This window comes from Tachypleus tridentatus, chromosome 7 (genome assembly GCF_004210375.1).
Source record: "Tachypleus tridentatus isolate NWPU-2018 chromosome 7, ASM421037v1, whole genome shotgun sequence".
Taxonomy (NCBI): domain Eukaryota; kingdom Metazoa; phylum Arthropoda; class Merostomata; order Xiphosura; family Limulidae; genus Tachypleus; species Tachypleus tridentatus.
In genome coordinates, this window is record NC_134831.1 from 64,449,380 (window position 1) to 64,462,558 (window position 13,179).

Sequence of the window (13,179 nt, forward strand, 5' to 3'; positions counted from 1 at the left end):
CACATGGCCATGCCGGATTCCCAAGGTTAGGAAACAGCTTAGTGCGAATTGTAATAACAATTATAGCAAAATAGGTCATTTTGTAGTTTTTTAGTGCATTAAATGTGTGAAAAGAAATCAGTGAGAGTCTGAAAAAAGAATTAGTTTGATAATCAAATGTGCCGCTAATTTTAACGTATTATAACTCTTGTGTATAAAATAATATATAATGTAAGAGAAATTTGTAATAACTAACATAATATGTAATTTAGCCTAACTTGAACTACAATATATATATGAATGTGTTTCGACCTGGCATCACATTGATGTAGTAAAATTATACAAAAGAAAAATAATTTATAAACGCAGCACTTGCTTGGCATGTTAAGTTTAACAGTTCGATGGTTGATTCGTTTTAGAACAGTTATTTTTATGGACCGATTTACCCTTTGGCATACTTAATAACCAATGTCAGAAATAAAACCTGCAACATGAACAGTAATCTATCTTAAAACTGCTTCATTAAGTTTCATTACACTTCTTCTATCGGATGTAGAAATAGGAGAATTTCGCTCCTGGAATTTAAATTGCTTGTGGGGGTGGGAGGAGAACATCTACCCTCATTCCAAAAAAAAAAATCGTTCTTTTGATGCTCGGTCGTTTAGCCTCTTCCATGCCTAAATCTGTTCCTCCTCCAATGTAAACTTCTTGCAATAAGGAATGTGCCACTGATATTATCAGTGAAGAATATTAAACCGTTTAGTAGTGCAACGTGAAGCTATGTTCAATTCCAGTTATTCATATTACACTGAAATTAATAAAGTTGTCGAAAGTAACGTTTCACATAACGTGGACAACAAACCTATGGATATAAATAGATACACATACGTTCATCTGCACTCTGTTAATCATACTTATTTAAGTGCAGATTTTCAATGGGCCGTATATAGGTGTTATTAACTACTAGATTCGACAATAACTGCACCTGCTATAGAACATGTTATTTTACATCAAATGTTCTTTAATTCATACTTACCACACTTTGCTGGATGTATTTATGTTTACTGTCACGAATAATCAAAATGCCACTGAGCTTCCCCCAGAAAATTCAATTATAACATCTCTAACGTCGCCTTGCAAGAACGGTCGACAGAGCGTTTGTAGCGTGGCATTCCAACTAAATTGTCATGGTATATACGAGACAAAAGCCCCACTCGCGTTACTGGCTGATTAACTGTCTAAGTAATGGCCTGTACTCGTAGACCAGTTTGCTAGGGAATACTTTGTAAGTGCTTTAACATCGTTTACGATGTCTCAACCAAATTTCCAACACTCAGGAAAGTGCGTGTGCGTATGAACACCATTTAGGAGGTGAAATGTGGAGCTAAGTTCTTGGTTTCGAATAAATTTCTCACGATCGGGATTTTCTTTGTCTATTAAACACTATTTACTTTAAAAGCACACCCACAAGCGCCTATAAAAACGTTAGTTTGAGATCTACAATTTATAGACTTTGAAGAACATGTGCAGCATTGAACGGTGCTTGAAATAAAGTCACTCGCTTTACGGTCTAGTCTTAACGATGTCTCGCACAAAGCGACACAAGGGATATTTCTGCATAGCCACCCTTAATGATAGAGTAGAAAAAAGGCAATTAGTAAGGAGCACCCGCCGCCAACTCTTGAGCCATTAATGTTTAACCAGCACTAGGATTTGACCTGACATCATATTGTTCAGCAACAGGATGCTACAAATATTTATCCCTCGAATTCACGACTGTCCAACTTGCGCCTGAGCCTTAGTCGAATTTACTATACGACGAATATTATTAAGATAATTAATAAGTGAGTACAAGATTGGAAAATAAATAATGGGAGCTAAAACAGCTCAGCTTCAGATCTTCACCTAATGCTATAAATCTAAAACTATGAATCTGTAGAACGCCGAACGTAAAACAGTAACAAAAAAAACTTGGTCTCATTTTTTATCATTTAGCATAAGTCGATATAATCTCATTTTACATGCAATGTTGAAAACATTCGTTGATAACAAACGTTATTACACTTCAAAACCATATTTGTATATATATACCATTCTTGTTTCTTTGATACACTAATTTCTAAAGGTGCGTGGCTCGAAATACGATTGTAATGTGCTCATTAATGTATTATACTTTTACAGAAACATAAATATATATTGACCAATAGCGTTTAGCTCAGTTTGTAAATTTTCTAAAGAATAAAAGTATCCTCACTAATATACGAAACGGACAGATATAACTTAAACTGTATGTTAACCTCTTCCTTGTGATTTGCTATCACAGTGTTCTGTTGTTAATCGTTATCCCCCCATAAAAACTGGCTTGTAAATGGCTTAAATAAAGATTATAATAACTCATTGCTTAATCTGGTTCGCGTCATAACATTTGTTGTTCATGAACGATTGATGAGATATATGAAACATGTCGCCTTGGTTAGTCGTCCCAACGAGCTTTGGTATCTTATGAAAGTTCTTGTCGGCATAGATAGATGTGATGTGGTTGACATATCTTCTCCTTTGCTCTCACTCATGAGATCTTAAAACATGCATAAATTAGAAAATTTTTCTTTATTAAAAATTAAAATACATGTTCTGAGGAATTTAAAGCTGCAAGATACTTAAAAATATTTTGTTTTTCTCCACTAGATAAATGCTACATTTAGTAAGTGGCAATAGATAAAGCATTGCAACCTAAACTAACTTGTAGACCACACTTGCTACTTTTAAACACTTTCAAGGTGTGCAATATCCTTTTGCTAGTCATAAACGAAAAGTTAGCTATGTTTGAAACGTTAAAGTTTCTCCATTGACGATTTAAAAATACGGCATATGAAGCTGAATAATCAAAATTTATGTTTTAAGTTTCTAACATTAATGCACTTGCGCTTAGCCTGCTGTCATCACTTATAGATAGCATTAACTTTCGCAAACCACTTATGCTGTTGTGATAACAGATTTTTTTCAGGATACAGGGGGCGTCAGGGTGAACCTCAGGGAGCAGCATGCGGACAACGGTTGCCCACCACTGAGATAAAATATTCCTTATTTACACAGTAAAACTAGACGAACAGCAAGGAAAAGCACTGATAACATTGTTGAATACTTGCATTTGTTTCTTACGATATTTTATATGTTGCTTAATAGAATTATGTGACATCAACTTTTTAACAGACACAACAACATACCAGTTATTCGGACTGTTTTATTATTGATTTCTAACTTCGTCTGTGCTTAATGTGCTATTTGTTTCTACACATGAAAGAGCATGTCCGACATAACTTTAATTTGCTTTTTCTGAGCAGTTCTGATATCTTACCTGATGACGCCAGATAAACCTGGTGAAACGTTGTGAACAAAATTAATCAAAATGTTTACTATGTACAACAGGTGTGTGAATAATGCCTGTTTTTGATTATTAATTATAGTTTTAACAGTCTTAATGCTATCTTCCGGCTCAGTTTGGCTTGTATTTTTGTTGTGACAGAAATTAAGAAATATTTCGTTATTAGGTTTACGTACATTGTACGTTATAGAGTACATTTGGTAGATGGAAAGGTAGAAAATAATTTAAATCTTTTAATAAGACGTGCTTACTTTCAACGTTTCGCCTCACATAAGTGCTCGGATTACGTATTAAACCATATACAAGTCATTTATGACGATAAATATGATACAGTGTCTTTTTTTTTTTTTCTGGTTCTTGTCTCACTTCCATTTGTTTAAGTTGTTTATTTCCCTAAGCTAGCAGTGTAAGACTAGAGGGAAGGCAGCTAGCCATCATCACCCACCACTAATTCTTTTACCAACGAATAGCAGAATTGACCGCAACGTTATAACGCCCCCACCGCTGAAAGGGCGAGCATGTTTGGTGTGACGGGGATTCGAATCTGCGACTCTCAGATCACAAGTCGAGTGCTTTAACCATCTGCCCATGCCGGGTCGATATCTTCCTCTTTGAAACTATTAAGCCACTGTCTGAACATACCTTTAGGACCTGAGTTTATTAACATTTTGCTTTTGATAGGCTGTTGCATACCCTTCACAAAACCAATAGAGTTTTCAGTGGCATCGCAGTACCTACTTAACGCTAAATTTAACGCAATATAGTTCTGATACATTCTGTTCAACTGCGATTTTCTATAGGCTGTTGTCACGTGACTTGTTGATTTGTTTGCTAATTTACTATAAGTTCTTGGTTGTATTAAATTTAAGGTAGAATTCTGCTTCATATTTTATTTTTTGCATGTGTTGATTAAATCAAGCAATGAAACGTCACTTAACTCATTACATATGAGTCACATATAAAAGTCGAAATAGGTTTGTTTCTAGTTAAGTACAAAGTTACCCAACGGATCATCTCGACTTTGCCCACCAAAGGTATCTAAATCCGATCTTTAGCATTATAAGCCTAAAAACGTACCGTTGAGTCACTCAGTGGTATCGAAATACGTATATATAAATACGTACATTGTTGGTTGGAAATTACTAAGTTGTATTTAAATAAAATAAGTTTCGAATTATTACTGATTAATACGAAACTTATTTTATACAATTACAAGTTTGTTGTCTGACAAAAACAATATATCTAAACATAGCTTCGAATTTTTAATTAATATTTTACCAAGTCAAAGAAACTTGGCGATCATTATAGCTTGATTCTATGTACCTGACGCTATGTCTAAAGGTTGCATAACCACAAGCTAACTTAACTCAAGCTTCATTCAGCTCAATATTTACTAACAAAATAGCCTGAGGTTTGTATCAGATCTTTAACTAAGCCAAAAAACGTCAGGATGCTAAGAATTATTAACAGTTCAGATGAAACGGTGATATTGAAATCAGATATTAACTGATGCACTGTCCTGAAATCTTTAGAATTCGTACGTACATTCATTAAATAATGCAGAGTTAACACAACTCTTTTTTTTCTTTGTAGTTCGTTACCTGGAACATTAATTATTCTAGAGTTGGCATAACTCTTTAATTAATTGGAGTTAGTTATCTCGAACATTTATTACTGTAGTATTAGCATAACGTCTTTAGGTCGTCGACCTTTCCTCTCATAAACGACAGTTATTATTTTTCACTTCAGAAGATGAATTATTTATTATTGCATCAACAGTGTTCTTACTTTTAATAATGGACCACAACACCTTCGTTGAATCTTATGGATTTAAAGTCAGCTTTTCAATAAGCTAAATATTTCATCACCTTGTAATTTCAATTAGAAAAATTAACGAATACATTTCATATTCCCCAGGAGTAAAAGTATGTAGGCTCGGGGTGGGTGGGGAAGCCGGGTCAAACGACCATCTCAATTCCTAAAAGAAACCTAAAGGATTCACTGTGTTCTGATTTAAAAAACAAACAAAAAAACATCAGACATTCACATAGATGCGTCTCTTGAACTGCTTGTAGAAGAAACGATCCATTCTGTAGTGCTGGCCACGCCCTTGATATATATATGCTGTTTCAAGTGTTTAGAAAGTGCTGGCTGTGTCGTCTTTCATGCTGTCGCATAGTTAATAAGCTTATGGTGATTTTTTATTTTTATTTTTTACCATGCACAGTAGTTTTGAAGTATTTCACTGAAGTTAACCACAATCGTACAAAATCGACCCAGCCTGTATGTACACGACTGTAATTACTACTGGTCGTACAAGGTGTATCTCATTCTACTGAACGAGAGAATTCATACAAATACTTGTTTTACGGAATTGTATCTTTTTTGTTTGTTGTTCCCAGAGTTAACTGTTATTTGCTTAGATATACGAAGTTATATTTAAAACAAAGAACAAAAAAGTGACGATTATTTAATACACAGTTATTAAAATAAGACAGTTTCCAGTCTCATTGTTTGTTTGTTTGTTTGTTTTGGAATTTCGCACAAAGCTACTCGAGGGCTATCTGTGCTAGCCGTCCCTAATTTAGTAGTGTAAGACTAGAGGGAAGGCAGGTAGTCATCACCACCCACCGCCAACTCTTGGGCTACTCTTTTACCAACGAATAGTGGGATTGACCGTCACATTATACACCCCCACGGCTGGGAGGGCGAGCATGTTTAGCGCGACGCGGGCGCGAACCCGCGACCCTCGGATTACGAGTCGCACGCCTTACGCGCTCGGCCATGCCGGGCCGTTTCCAGTCTCAAAGGTACAATAAAATACCAATAATGTGCTATACAATATTAAAATCAATATAAATCCGATGAGACTGGAAAACAGTTTCATACACTCTTCAACGTATATCAGTGTGATATTTTCAGAAGTGTAATGTTTTGCAAAATAATAATTATCATTTATACAATTACCAGAAAACCAATTTGTATATTAAAAAAATTTCATGCCATCTAGTGACAACATATCCATCAGGTGCATCATCTTTATTTAATAAGTTAAATGTAATATACGTCAAAACATTACACAAGTGTCAAAAAATTTTAAAAATACGAAGGTATTGCTGTTAATACCCTTGAAATATTATAATTATACATATTTATATATTTTTCTCAGCCGCTCTCCACTTCAGCTCGCTGACGCATGCGATGTACCTAAGCCATGAATAAAAACAAAGGAATAGTATACACTTCGTTATCAGAAATTCAATCATTTTTCATTTATCGAACAAGATGTTTAAATCTAATACTTGTAAGATATCATTACACGAAGTTTCGTAGAAGTAGGTATTGTAAAATGTGAGATTGGATAAAGATAACCCATAATCATTATAGCGCCGAAGACAGAACGTCGTCATTGTTTTTGTTTTTGATTCTGTATAGCAGTTGGTGGAAACTTTATGTTATACATACTGTAGAAAAAAACCATATCGTGTAATATTGATGGAGTTGCCATAAACGTATAGGCGAGAGTCCTAGGAAACTGTACAAATACGTATATATTTTTTTCAAACATGGCCGTCGTTGTTATCGAATTAAAATATATATACGTTATCTTCAGGCGTTTAAACAAGCTTTACAGATCATATTAGATATTCTAAAAGCTATTAGTTTGCGCGTTTGCATACAGACTAATAAATAATGTATGTATTTTTTAACGTAACTTTGCCGCAGTGAAGATGGGCTCACAAGAACGACAAACATATCGTGGAACACTTATACAATATTAATACAGATAGATGCCAAGTCTTACACTTATACAACAAACACGTCATCAATATGTATTTGTATATGCATACATATAAACATGCACGAACTGCCCTATAGGTAATATACACCTACATATTGGCAGCGAGTGCAAGCAAAATTTTATGGTAGCTTACCTGAGAAGAGGGAACTGTCACGTGATTTACCCTAATACAATATTAACAATGAAGTCGTCATCTGGTAATTTTACCAGCGGTTCTGGGTTTCAACACCCTTCGTCTAAATAATGATTAAGTGGTTATACTAAAAGAATGAAGGTGTTACTCGGAGAGGAGTTTCTAACAAACCGAAACGTGCTGTATTCAACGTTTCTGTTTCAGTCTGTCTCTGTCGGGTATTGAATTGCCGCTCGTCTCCTTCTACATATTGCACGTAGCTTTACCAACAAATAGCTGAATAAATTAAATTTGCGTATCAAAGCGTATTTCTTGGCAACAGATTCCCCGTAAACAATCTGTTAAATGTTAAATTATGTGTTACGTAAACTTTGCAAAAAAAAAAAACCTTCAAAAGGTTACGATTCGATGTTGTCTCTTGATACAGGTTTTTCTCTGTAGTTGTTATTCGGACATTCCTTGATTGTGGAAAAAAAAATTTGAATGACAATAAAAAAAGCTAGTTTAGTTTGAAAATAATGTACGAAAATATTAATATTTGTACAATAAAGATAACTCACAAAATCATGTAAATATTTAATTTTTGTTTATTTATGTGTAATTAAGCACAAAGCTACAAAATGGGCTATCTGTGCTCTGCCCGGGGCCCGGCATGGCCAAGTGTGTTAAGGCGTGCGACTCGTATTCTGAGGGTCGCGGGTTCGCATCCCCGTCGCGCCAAACATGCTCGCCCTTTCAGCTGTGGGAGCATTGTAATATGACGGTCAATCCCACTATTTGTTGGTAAAAGAGTAGCCCAAGAGTTGGCGGTGGGTGGTGATGACTAGCTGCCTTCCCTCTAGTATTACACTACTAAATTAGGGACGGCTAGCACAGATAGCCCTCGAGTAGCTTTGTGCGAAATTCAAAAACAAACAAACAAACAAGTGCTCTGCCCATCACAAGCATTGAAACCAGGTTTTAACAGTATAAGTCTGCGGATATCCGTTGTGCCACTGGGGGGCAAATACTTAATAAGTAATAGGTGTGATATGTCTTAAGCTAAGACTTTATATGCTGTAATACAGTATCTTTGACAAGTTCTGTAAGTAGGCAAGACGTGTCTCTAGTAACTACGTACAACAGATAAATTTTGTTTTATGTTAATATAGTATATCACCTAATGGGATGGCGGTAAATCCTAAAATTTTGGAGTCTGTTGTATTGTAGAAACGCTTATCTACTTTTTTCAATACCATAGTTTATGTATGTTACAACAAAGTTCCAGTATTATAAGAAACATCCGTATTTGTGTATTTTTCTAGGCTTTATATTTATATTTATTGGAGCAATAAAATCCGGAGTTATAGATTCCCCGCAGTGTACACAACAGATAGCCAAATGTGGCTTTGCTGTAAAACCAACAAATACAAACTCATCTAATAGTACAAGTGTTTTGGAGAGTTAACAATTTAAAATATCCCGGAGTTAACACATATGTCTCTAAGTTATACTAATTTATATTACTATCGTTCTTATGTTATTTTCTTAACACTCCAGTTCTTATGTCCAGTACAGTTAAGATTACTGCTGGTTAGTTTTCAGAATTTTCGTTCAAATTTACATAAGGGCTACTTGCGTATAGCCGTATAACTTTAAGCTGATAGATTAGAGAGAAGGCAATAGGCAAATACGAATAACCCACATAATTATTAGAATAATGCAGATACGGTCTATCTTAATTAATGACCAATTATATCCACGAAAAAGTACAGCTGATAAGTATAACCCACTCGTCAGTGTCTCTGGAAAACTACTCTAAGGATTACTTGTTACACTTATCCAAGAAAGATGAAAGGGTAATTATTTAACATCTAAATCTTCAGTCTTGAATAAACTTTTTTTAGAATTAATTCTCCGTCTAATATCTACGTCAACGGCATTCTTTATACGTCCTAAACAAATATCCTTACTATCTTCCATAACAACATTAAAGAGAAATTACCTCCAATAGACATTAAATAGAAAGCCTAGAAAAATACACAAATACGGAAGTTACTTATAACACTGGAAATTTGTTGTACCATACATAAAATATGGTATTCAAAAAGTAGCTAAGTGTTTGTACAATACAACAGACTCCGAAATATTATGAACAGAATAAATCAAACACGGACAGAAAGAAAAACAAACAATTGGATAAATAAATAAGGTTTTACCGAATAGTGCAGTTTTACCATCATTCTTTTATCGCGTACTGGATAGGTTGCATAGTGCGGGTAGCGCTTTTAAGACTACAGGACGTGAACCATGAACCCTCGAATTTACAGTACAGGTGTGCTGTTGACAACACCATAGCTAGTGCTGTCAAAAGTACAAGTAGCTTTCAGTCTCCTAACATTACAACTGTTTGAACGTGTATTTATTATTCTATTTTAATACTGATTTACTTGCATATCAACTAACTGGCTTTCGTAAGTTACAAAACACTGGTGTCTAAGAGCTTTTCACATATTAATCACAGCTTACTCCACCTTCAAATTTTTTTTACTGTTTTAATGCCCTCTATAGTAGCTTTAGTGAGAATTTATTTAAACTTTTGCTAAAAGCCATTCAGTTTACAGTTATTGCATGAATACCCAAGGACTCTTGCAGGCTACCTTATCAGTACCCGAATATACCATCTGGTGACTTCCGAATCCTGTTATTGAGGCTATTTAAATTACTGAATTGTAACCATGATGGTTTTTATGTATCTCTATATTTGATTTTCATTTGTTTTTTTTATATTTATCAGAAAATCGTTTTTCTCGTTTCCTATGTGTTCCTCAATTTCACTGCTTTACATTAAATATAATTTTGAATAAAAAAGTTCACTGTTTGATGCCCTCTAAATCTGTTTTATCTCCTTTGTACTGTATAATTAACTTGTATGAACAACACTGTGTCGTCAGCACTTACGTAGATTGTGTATTTCATACATGTTTTTAGTTTGAGTACACCAAATTTTTTAGTAATTTATAATTTTAAACTCATTCAAAAAATAACCCAAAAAAGTGAAATTTTTATCTTGTTGTTGTTGTCTTCAAATAAGCTTTGATATTTTATTCTGTGGATATTTAATATATTTTTAAGTTCTGCTTATAGTCAATGGAATCTTAATCGGCGAGAAAGCCTAAGCTGAAGTGTCAGATCAGTATTATGTAGAGAATTGCTGTGTTCAGATCAGTATTATGCAGAGAATTGCTGTGTTCTTAAGGATATTTTAGACGAAATACAAAAATGTTTAGTTCTTGGGCAATGAAGAGTGTAAATCTTTTAAGACGCTAACCCTACATACACCGATCAGTCAACGGTAGTTTTTGAAGAAATGAATAGAGCGATCAAAGTAAACAAAGGAAAAACACATACGGACAGTCAGCTTTTTTATTTCTTTTTTTCTTCGTGTTTTTTTTTTTTTTTTTTTACTTTTGTTTGTGTGCGTGTTTGTTTATTGGAAGCATCAGAAATCAGTAAAGGCCCCAGAAAAAGTGGATTATATATCAGTGCATGTTTTGTATCAAATCAAAGTGACAACATGTAAGTTAGCTACAGGGAATAATAAATCAATGTAATTTATCTTTTAGTAACTAGCAACACGTCACTGTCTGCCTCCACAGTCCTAGCGAGTGAGCGTTGTTTCGACATTTAATGCCTTCATTAGACGTAAATGTAAACGCACGTAAACCGAAACGTCAACTCCTAACTAATCCTGTCTACTAAGAACATTAAATATATTACACTTCAGAATGGTGAGTAGCTCAAGAAAATCAGATTAGTTGCCCAACGTGTAATACATTGGGTTGTAGAAAAGAATTTTCATCTAATTTATTTCTAGATATGATTATATGAATGATTGGAAGTCGTGTTAAAAGTTACGAATAAATTAAAATTTCGTGTAAAATAGTGAGGCTGCTGTATAATCTCATGTGACTCACCAACAAATGTTTGGGTGATAGTACAATAGATGCGAGTTGGAGAAATGCTGTGATTAATTGTAAAATTTGAGAATGTACGCTAAGTAACTCAATATTTGGCACCTGTTAGTATGATATTAGTATTTTCAACCTGGCACGATAACTTATATGTAATTTAGATTAAAAGGCTTTATCAAAAACCCTTAAAGTTAAGGTATAGTCGTCCCTAAATTTGAATTTTGAAATACTTACCTGAGGGAAGACAGCTAACCAGCAGCACTTTCCATCACAAAGGTTTTGCTCAGCTTCCAGAATTCAATGTTGGAATTAACTGCCACTTTTTTTTAAGTACCCACAGCTGAAAATGTGAAATATGCTCAACAGTATCACGCTTCAAACGCTGAACATTTCGATATGCAGCCCAGCACGCTAAATACTATACAGGCCATATCGTCACTAGTAATATCCTAATACAATGAAATAGTGAAAATTGTATTAATAAAAGTTATAATATGGAAATGAACTGTGTTTTTAAAGTATTTTTCTCTGTAATAATATAAAAAATTCTGCCATTAGTATTGTATCCTAAGAATTAAAAGTAATCTACGTTATGATACCGTTTCCTTCTATGCACACATTAATGCCTAAAGTTATTGTAATAACTGACGGTTTATAAATATATATACATTTTAATGATAATAAATGTTTTGGACTTAGTGTTACAACTCGTATTTCTTCACTGAGTTATCACTGAAAATTAATAAAAACTTAAAAATATATATCCATGGCCTTACATTGTTATCAAGGTTGTTAACACACACTACAAGACATCGAGTATGTTCGAAAATATAAATAAACTAATGTAGCCAATAATTTGAAATTATGCGTCATAAAATTGCTGATTAAGCAGAAGAATGAAATTCTGCTTTGATTATGAGGTAAAACCAGTTTATGAAGAAAACTAAGAAAATATGCATTGACTTTACGACCAAATTTAAAATTATACAACCCTCACCTGAAGTCAAATGAACTTAAAGAAAACCGTTTAAGAAGGTATTTTGACAAAGTCACAACAATATATATATTTTTTTTACTTGAACGTTTTTTGACACGTCATTAATCAGAGTGTCAGACCAGCAGGCACCATTTGCCAAGTAACAAGACACAGAATAAATAATAACAAATAAGAAAGATACAAATATGATAACACATGCCTAAATAAACTTTACTAAGCCTAAAAAATTATATTTTGATTGTGCAATAAACCACTGATTATGGCCACCCTGCGGCTCAGCGGTAAGTTTGAGGGCTCAGTGTATCGACCTAAAAAATCGAGTGTATGTAACAATAGTGGTCATAGCGCATTGTATATCTTTGTGCTGAAGGGCAAACAAACAAAAAACTAATTATGCCATCATATGTCAATTTTGCAAAATATTCCGCGGCCACCAAATCAGTTAAACTCGAAGCACAATTTATATTAGAAATAGCCAATCAGATTTATGAATGTTTTTTAAGTTGAAAGAACTTAGTTCAAAACAAAGAGTCGATGTTAAGAGAGAAGCAATGTCTGTGAATTTCACATAGCATATTTCACATATAGATCATATAGATCATAGAGCAGAGTCAGATAGATAAATAGGAACACAGTTTCGACTATGTTGTTACTAGGATGTTGTGAAAGGAGATATATGTATATATTTAATATTACATATTTATGTTATTTTTCCTATCGCACTGTTTGTACTGAAAAACTCACAATGTAACTTAAAATAGGGGGTTCTTACAATGTTTCTTGGCATATTCCTGCTTCGTAATATACATTTATATATTTATTTCTGAGTTTGAAAGAAGTGATTTAATTATACAGATATCTCATAATATTTGTTGACGTGTTCGAATAATAATCCTTGGTGAACATGCTAGCGAGACCGTAGGTAAAACGAAC

At 33.9% G+C, this 13,179-nt stretch overlaps 1 protein-coding gene and 1 long non-coding RNA gene across 8 annotated transcripts in view; one reads left to right on the forward strand and one right to left on the reverse strand.

Annotated features, from left to right (window-relative positions):
* The window catches only part of LOC143255837 (netrin receptor UNC5C-like), a 247,732-nt gene that overhangs the window by 47,982 nt on the left and 186,571 nt on the right, over positions 1 to 13,179 (forward strand). The window lies entirely within an intron of this gene.
* LOC143258008 (uncharacterized) lies at positions 6,386 to 7,522 on the reverse strand. Its single transcript, XR_013032088.1, has 2 exons — positions 7,297 to 7,522; positions 6,386 to 6,568 (listed from the first exon to the last, which is right to left on the reverse strand). It is a non-coding gene; the product is annotated as an uncharacterized LOC143258008 (long non-coding RNA).